The sequence below is a fragment of the Homalodisca vitripennis genome, chromosome 1, assembly GCF_021130785.1.
Source record: "Homalodisca vitripennis isolate AUS2020 chromosome 1, UT_GWSS_2.1, whole genome shotgun sequence".
NCBI classification, from domain to species: Eukaryota; Metazoa; Arthropoda; class Insecta; order Hemiptera; family Cicadellidae; genus Homalodisca; species Homalodisca vitripennis.
In genome coordinates this window covers 304,963-311,126 of record NC_060207.1, presented here as the reverse complement: position 1 = coordinate 311,126, position 6,164 = coordinate 304,963, and positions in this window count along the sequence as shown.

Below are 6,164 nucleotides of genomic sequence, written 5' to 3'. Positions count from 1 at the left end.
TTTAATCTCAATAATTTTATATCTATGATTTTTTTCCTTCTGATACAGTTCTTTTAATTGTCTTTTTCTATCAAACTCATCATTACTATATTGGACATCTAAGTTATAGTGTACAATTACTCTTTCTTTAATGGTTTTCAACTCTTTGTTGCACCACTTTTTTATTTGCTTTGTTTTACTATGCTTAAGTTTATTAGTTTTTATAGGACAGCATTGCTCAAAGGAATTTCTACGATAGCCCAACACATTTGTAAATAGCAATTCTACATTCCGCTCACAGAGCATATAGCTCCAGTCTGTCTTACTTAACATATATTAAATTTAAGAGAATTAATAACATTGACAGATAGAACTCTAAAACCATAAGGTGATGTATCTTTCTGTTTGCTTTTTATGTTCCCCCTAAGTATCTGACAATATCAATCAAATCAATCAATAATTCTTTATTTACAGTATCATCAAGATACGTAATGGTGTCAATAACATTAATTTTGATAGTGAACACAGTTGTAATTATTTTAGTTCATGAATTTTGCATGTCGTCTCTTCATTGTTGTGCAGTCTCAAAAAATTCTTTCATAGAATAGAGAGGTCTTGACTTGAGCCAGTTGAGAAGTCCTGCTGTCAGTGATTTCCTTCCTTAAGATGTGGGTAGAGCGTTGTACTTACGTCCGATGTATGATGGTTTTCTCTGGAAGTGGGCAGTACGATGGGATGGTAGAACGTAGTTGGTGGCATTCCGGGTGTTGTGGGTGTGGATATTTTCCCCTCTTGGTAAGTCGCATTTAAGTGTCTCTAGTATGACAGTTTGAATGTAAAGGGCTACAACAGTGAGAATCCCTAGAGATTCAAATGCCTCCCTACAGCTGTCCAGTGGTTGCAAGTTGGCCAAGGCACGAATGGCTTTCTTCTGTAGAAACAGAATCCGATTTAGGTTGCCTTCTGAAGTCCCCCCCAGACCGTTATGCCATAGCGGATATGTAATTCCATCATCGAATAGTAGGCTGATTTTGCAGCTATCAATCCACCTACCCAGTGTATTTTTTTGATTACATAGACTCCGGAACTAAGTTTTCTGCAGAGGCTATCTATGTGGCTAGTCCATGTGAGGCCGTCATCAAGTGTCACACCTAGTAATTTTGTTTCTTCCTCTGAAGTAACACCTGGTAAGTTCAATGCTGGCTCTGCAAGTCGACTGAAGTTTATGTGAACTGTCTTTGAAGCATTTAACACCAGATCATTATGGTTGGTGTAGTTAATTACTTTTTCAAGTATGGATAGAGAGTCATGGAAAAGCCCTTGTGCACTGTCATTTTTCAGAAGGACTGTAGTGTCGTCAGCATAATTACACATTTTGAGTTACTATTAGTTTTTATGATATCTGGCAAATCATTCACAAACAAGATAAACAAAACTGGGCCCAGGACGGATCCTTGCGGGACTCCTCTTGTAACTGGCTGGGGGTTAGACTTACATATATACTTTGTTCCTTTTAAAATTTTGTGGACTTCAACTATCTGTGTGCGCTCTTTGAGGTAACTGGCAAACCATGCATTTTCTTTGTCTTTTACTCCTAAAACTTCAAGTTTTTTTAATAATTGTTCATGACCTAGACAATCAAAAGCCTTGCTGTAGTCAAGAAGGATTGCTGAGACATGTTTGCAGGCGTCCAACTGATCAATGACGAATTCAATAATACTTGTGAGAGCACTAGCAGTGAATTTTCCTTTCAGGAACCCATGTTGATCTTCGCTCAAGAGTTGTTCATGTTTAAGGCTAGTAGTTGGGTTAAGACAATCTTCTCAATGATTTTATAAAAAGGTGAGATCAGTGATATAGGCCGAAAGTTTTTATTTCAGTGAGTAACCCTTTTTTATGTAGAGGGTAGATTTTTGAGACTTTAAGAGCAGTTGGAAATTGGCTGTAAGCAAAAGATTTATTGATTATGCTTGCAATAGGAACGGCAAGTTGTTGAGCGCAGTGCTTAACCATTTTTGCTGGTACCTCGTCAATCCCAAAAGAGAGCTTGGGCTTCAAGGAAGCTATTGCAACTTTGACATCTTTGGAAGAAACATGTCTAAATCTAAAAGGGGTGGAGTGGTTGATTGAGGGTCGTTGAGTACTGTCAGGTATATCATGTTCAGGTCTCTGTTTTAAGGTTTCTCCAGCTATTTGAGGGAAATATTTGTTAAAATCATTGGCTATGGTTTCAGGATCCTTTTCTAGTTTACCGTCTAGCAGGATTTCAAGTGTGTGATCTCAAGGCTGTTTGCTATTCACTTACATCATGTACATTATTAGTTATGATGTTGTCGATACAAAACAATCCTCTAGTAGGATTTTTGTTTAAACAAAATAAGTTATAAGATGTCAGAAGATTAAGAAAATTCTGAGACTCTTGTGAGTTTTCTGAAATATTTACATTGAAGTCACCTGTGATAACCTACTAGCTAAAACTATGTAGTAACTTTTTAAAACAATAGCAACTACTTAAAAAATACTTAAAACACAAAAACAATTAATATTTATTATTTCAAAATCGATGCTTTCCTTAACAAATATGGAACAGCCCCCACCTCTATGAGGTTCTTCTCTACAATACATGTCAGTCACAACAAAACTGTCAAGTACATTAAGTAATTTTTCATATGAGTTAAGCCAATGTTCATTTAAACTGACTACATTACAATTAAATTCATTTAATATTAGCTGTAACATTCCAACCTTTTTTCTTAATGACTAAATTAAGAATTGAATGTTTATTACATATTTAATACTTATGGAACATGACTTTTTTATTTTATGATACCTATTTATGTTGAGGCCAACTTCTTCTGCAGATAAGGTTTTGTGAATGTTCAAGCTGATCTTCCATTTGCTGAAGTGGACGCATCTCCCAAGTCTTTCGGATTCGTTACGTCCACGTCACTTATAACTTGTTGATCAAATCAAATCAAATAAAATCAGCTTTATTGCAGTGACAATATTACAAAGTATAGCAAACGTCACAAATTTTAATCTAAAATTTCTTACATTAATGCCACAAAATTCTCATTCACACATACAATTTTACACTTATGCACCTTTCATCCTTCGCCAATATATCCCACTTTAAACAGCAGAATCAGTCGTGTAATTGGGTGGTCTCCCAGTTAAATGCTAAAAACTCCCCTGCATTATAAAATGCTTGTGACACCAAGAGGTGTTTAAGGCGCCTTTTGAACGCCTTGGGCGTTAGGGAATTTTTTATTGAATTTGGCAGTCTGTTAATAAAATTAACATCTGCCTGTGAGGGCACGTGTTCAAAAACCACTGTTCTGTGGCTTGCAGTTCGTAGTAATTCTCTACCTCGTGTCTCTTGCGTATGTATGTCCCGGCCTCTGGTTAAGGCACACTTATACATACAAAACAAAGTGGTTTCTAAAATGTACAGACACAGGAGAGTTAACAGCTGTAATTCCTTAAAAGCTTGCCTGCACAACTCTCTGAATTTTATTTTTGCTATTATTCAAATAGCTTTTTTTTGGAGTTTGAATGCTCTCTGAAACTGAGAGCTTTCGCACGCTCCCCACAGGACCACTCCGTAAGACAAATGGGGGTAAATTAAGCCATAATACGCTGTAATCAGTACCTGACTTGTGCAGTATTTTGCTAAGGATCTCAAGACATAAATGCCTGAGGAAATTTTTGCGCAAACATGATTGATGTGTTTATTCCAAGTCAACCCTCGATCAAGGTGTATTCCTAGGAATTTTGAAGAGAGGACTTCTTCCAGTGTGGAATCAGCTAACAAGACGGCAGATCCACAATGGTTGCCTACATCGCGCAAAGCAAAATTTAAAACGTTGGATTTTGAGGTGTTTGTTGTGAGATTGAGGCTTTGGAAGTATTGTACACAGTTATTGATGTCAACAAAGGCCTGTTGTTCCAACACTTCACTTGATCTTGCACTAAACAGAGAGTCGTATCATCAGCATACTGCACTAGTCCTCCATGCAGAAGTGATGATCCTATGTCGTTGACATAAAGCAGGAAAAGCACAGGACTGAGAATGGATCCCAGGGGAACACCGTACCTCAGTTCTATTGGTTTTGACAATTGATTTGATATTTGGACAACCTGGGATCTATGACTTAGAAATGAGCTAAGCCATTTAAGGGGCACGCCTCTGATGCCATGGGACCCAAGTCTGTCGAGCAGTATGCTATGGTCAACGCAGTCGAATGCTTTGGACAAGTCTAAGAACACACTCATTGTGTGGTTCCGACATTCAATTCCCTCTACAATCATATCGACAAGACTCACTACTGCGTCTGTCGTCGATTTGCCCTTTCTGAATCCAAATTGTTCATTTGAGAGCTGACTGTATCTGTCCAAAAATTGAAGCATTCTTATGAGAAAAAGCTTTTCAAAAATTTTGCTCAATACTGGCAAAATTGAGACAGGCCGTTAGTTATTGACTGAAAATTGTTCGTCTTTTTTGAAAATTGGAACAACTTTTGCAATTTTCAGGAGGGAGGGGAAAACTCCTGTTTGGAATGAAGAATTTACCAATTCATTTAAGGTCTCACCAAATGCTTGCAGCATTGTTTGATGAGCCATGTGGACATTAGATTAAGATCATTTGACTTTTTGGCTGGGAGCTGCTGAATAATTTGGTGAAACTCATCCTCAGTGACAGGTGTCAGCAACATTGAGGCTGCTGGACTCTGTCTTCGCGAGGGACGTATTTGCGGTTCAGACGGCCGAGGACTTTTTTGCCCAACAGCAACTGATGCGAAAAATTCGTTAAACTGATTGGCAACCTCAGTTCCATCCTCCACAAGTATATTCCCATTTTTAATTTTGATTTGTTTTTTTAACTTTTGTTTTATTGTTAATGATGTCCCAAGTTGTTTTTGAAATATTTTTAGAAGATAGAATAGTTTTGGAGACATCGTATGCTTTCGCAGCTTGAATCACTTTCCTGTAAATTTTTTTGTATTTTTTGAAGAATGTTTTGAAATTTTCATTACAAGTACGTTTGTTAATTTCAGAGAAAAATTTCACCAATTTCAAGTTGAGGTTTGAATGAAGAGTTTCCGATTTTTTTCTGGTTATATTTTACTATCGCTTCACATATTTGTTCTGAAAGCCACATTTTCTCATGGGTGTTGAGATGCATACCATGTCTTGTGTGATGTTGTCGCATTGCCTTACTAGATTCTACAAGAATAACATTGCTATATTTTTCACTCACTTGTTTAAGGTTACTATTAGCTTTTTTTACCTCACTGTTTACACATGACCTGTCAGATAGATCATATCTGTGAGGGACATATACAATAACAAAATTATGGCTCTTCTTTTCATTCAGTATGTTTTCAATTCCAGTTATGAATTTATTAACTTCATTTCTTGCAACATCATCACTTCCACCAATAATTAGACATAGGTCTTCATTTCCTAAGTTTTCTTTATTAATGGTTTCCATATTTAGAACCTGTTCAGATCGTCCACCAAGTCTAACACAACTAATTGTTTCATACAGGTCTGCTTCTTATTTACATGCCATGATAAATTTTTCCCATGGCTCTCAGCACATATTAACAAATTTTTTCAGTTTTTCGATTGTTACTGTTGTATCTATATCTTGCTCTTTTTCTATTTAAACACTCGTCAATTTATTGCTTTCACTCTCTATTAAGTGACTCAAAGTGGTTGAGAGACATCCAAGAAATTTCTGGTTCAGTGTATGTTGATTTAGGTGATATATTGATTTTATTTAATCTTCTTCTTACTACTGTAGAGAATAATAATTCCTTATTAACGTTTCCTGTTTTTTGCAGTTCACTCACAGCAGCATTAGTATAATTAGGAGTAGATGTAGGTGTATAATGTCTCAAATTTTGTATTTCAAATTTATCTACTACAGAAGACTCCTTACATCTGCTGTTAGGACCACTATTGGTAATTCTTAATTGATTTTCAAGCAGTGTTGTTTTTATGTAATAAGTACTATTTCTTTTTCTTTTTTTTAGAACTAGAGTCTCTAACTGAGTGTTATGGCTCAGGAGTTCATTTAATTGCCTGTATGTATATATGAAGTGAAAATTATACATAGCTATGAGACAAGTCATAGTGAGACTAGAGTTACCAAAAGGTACACTATCAAAACCAATAAG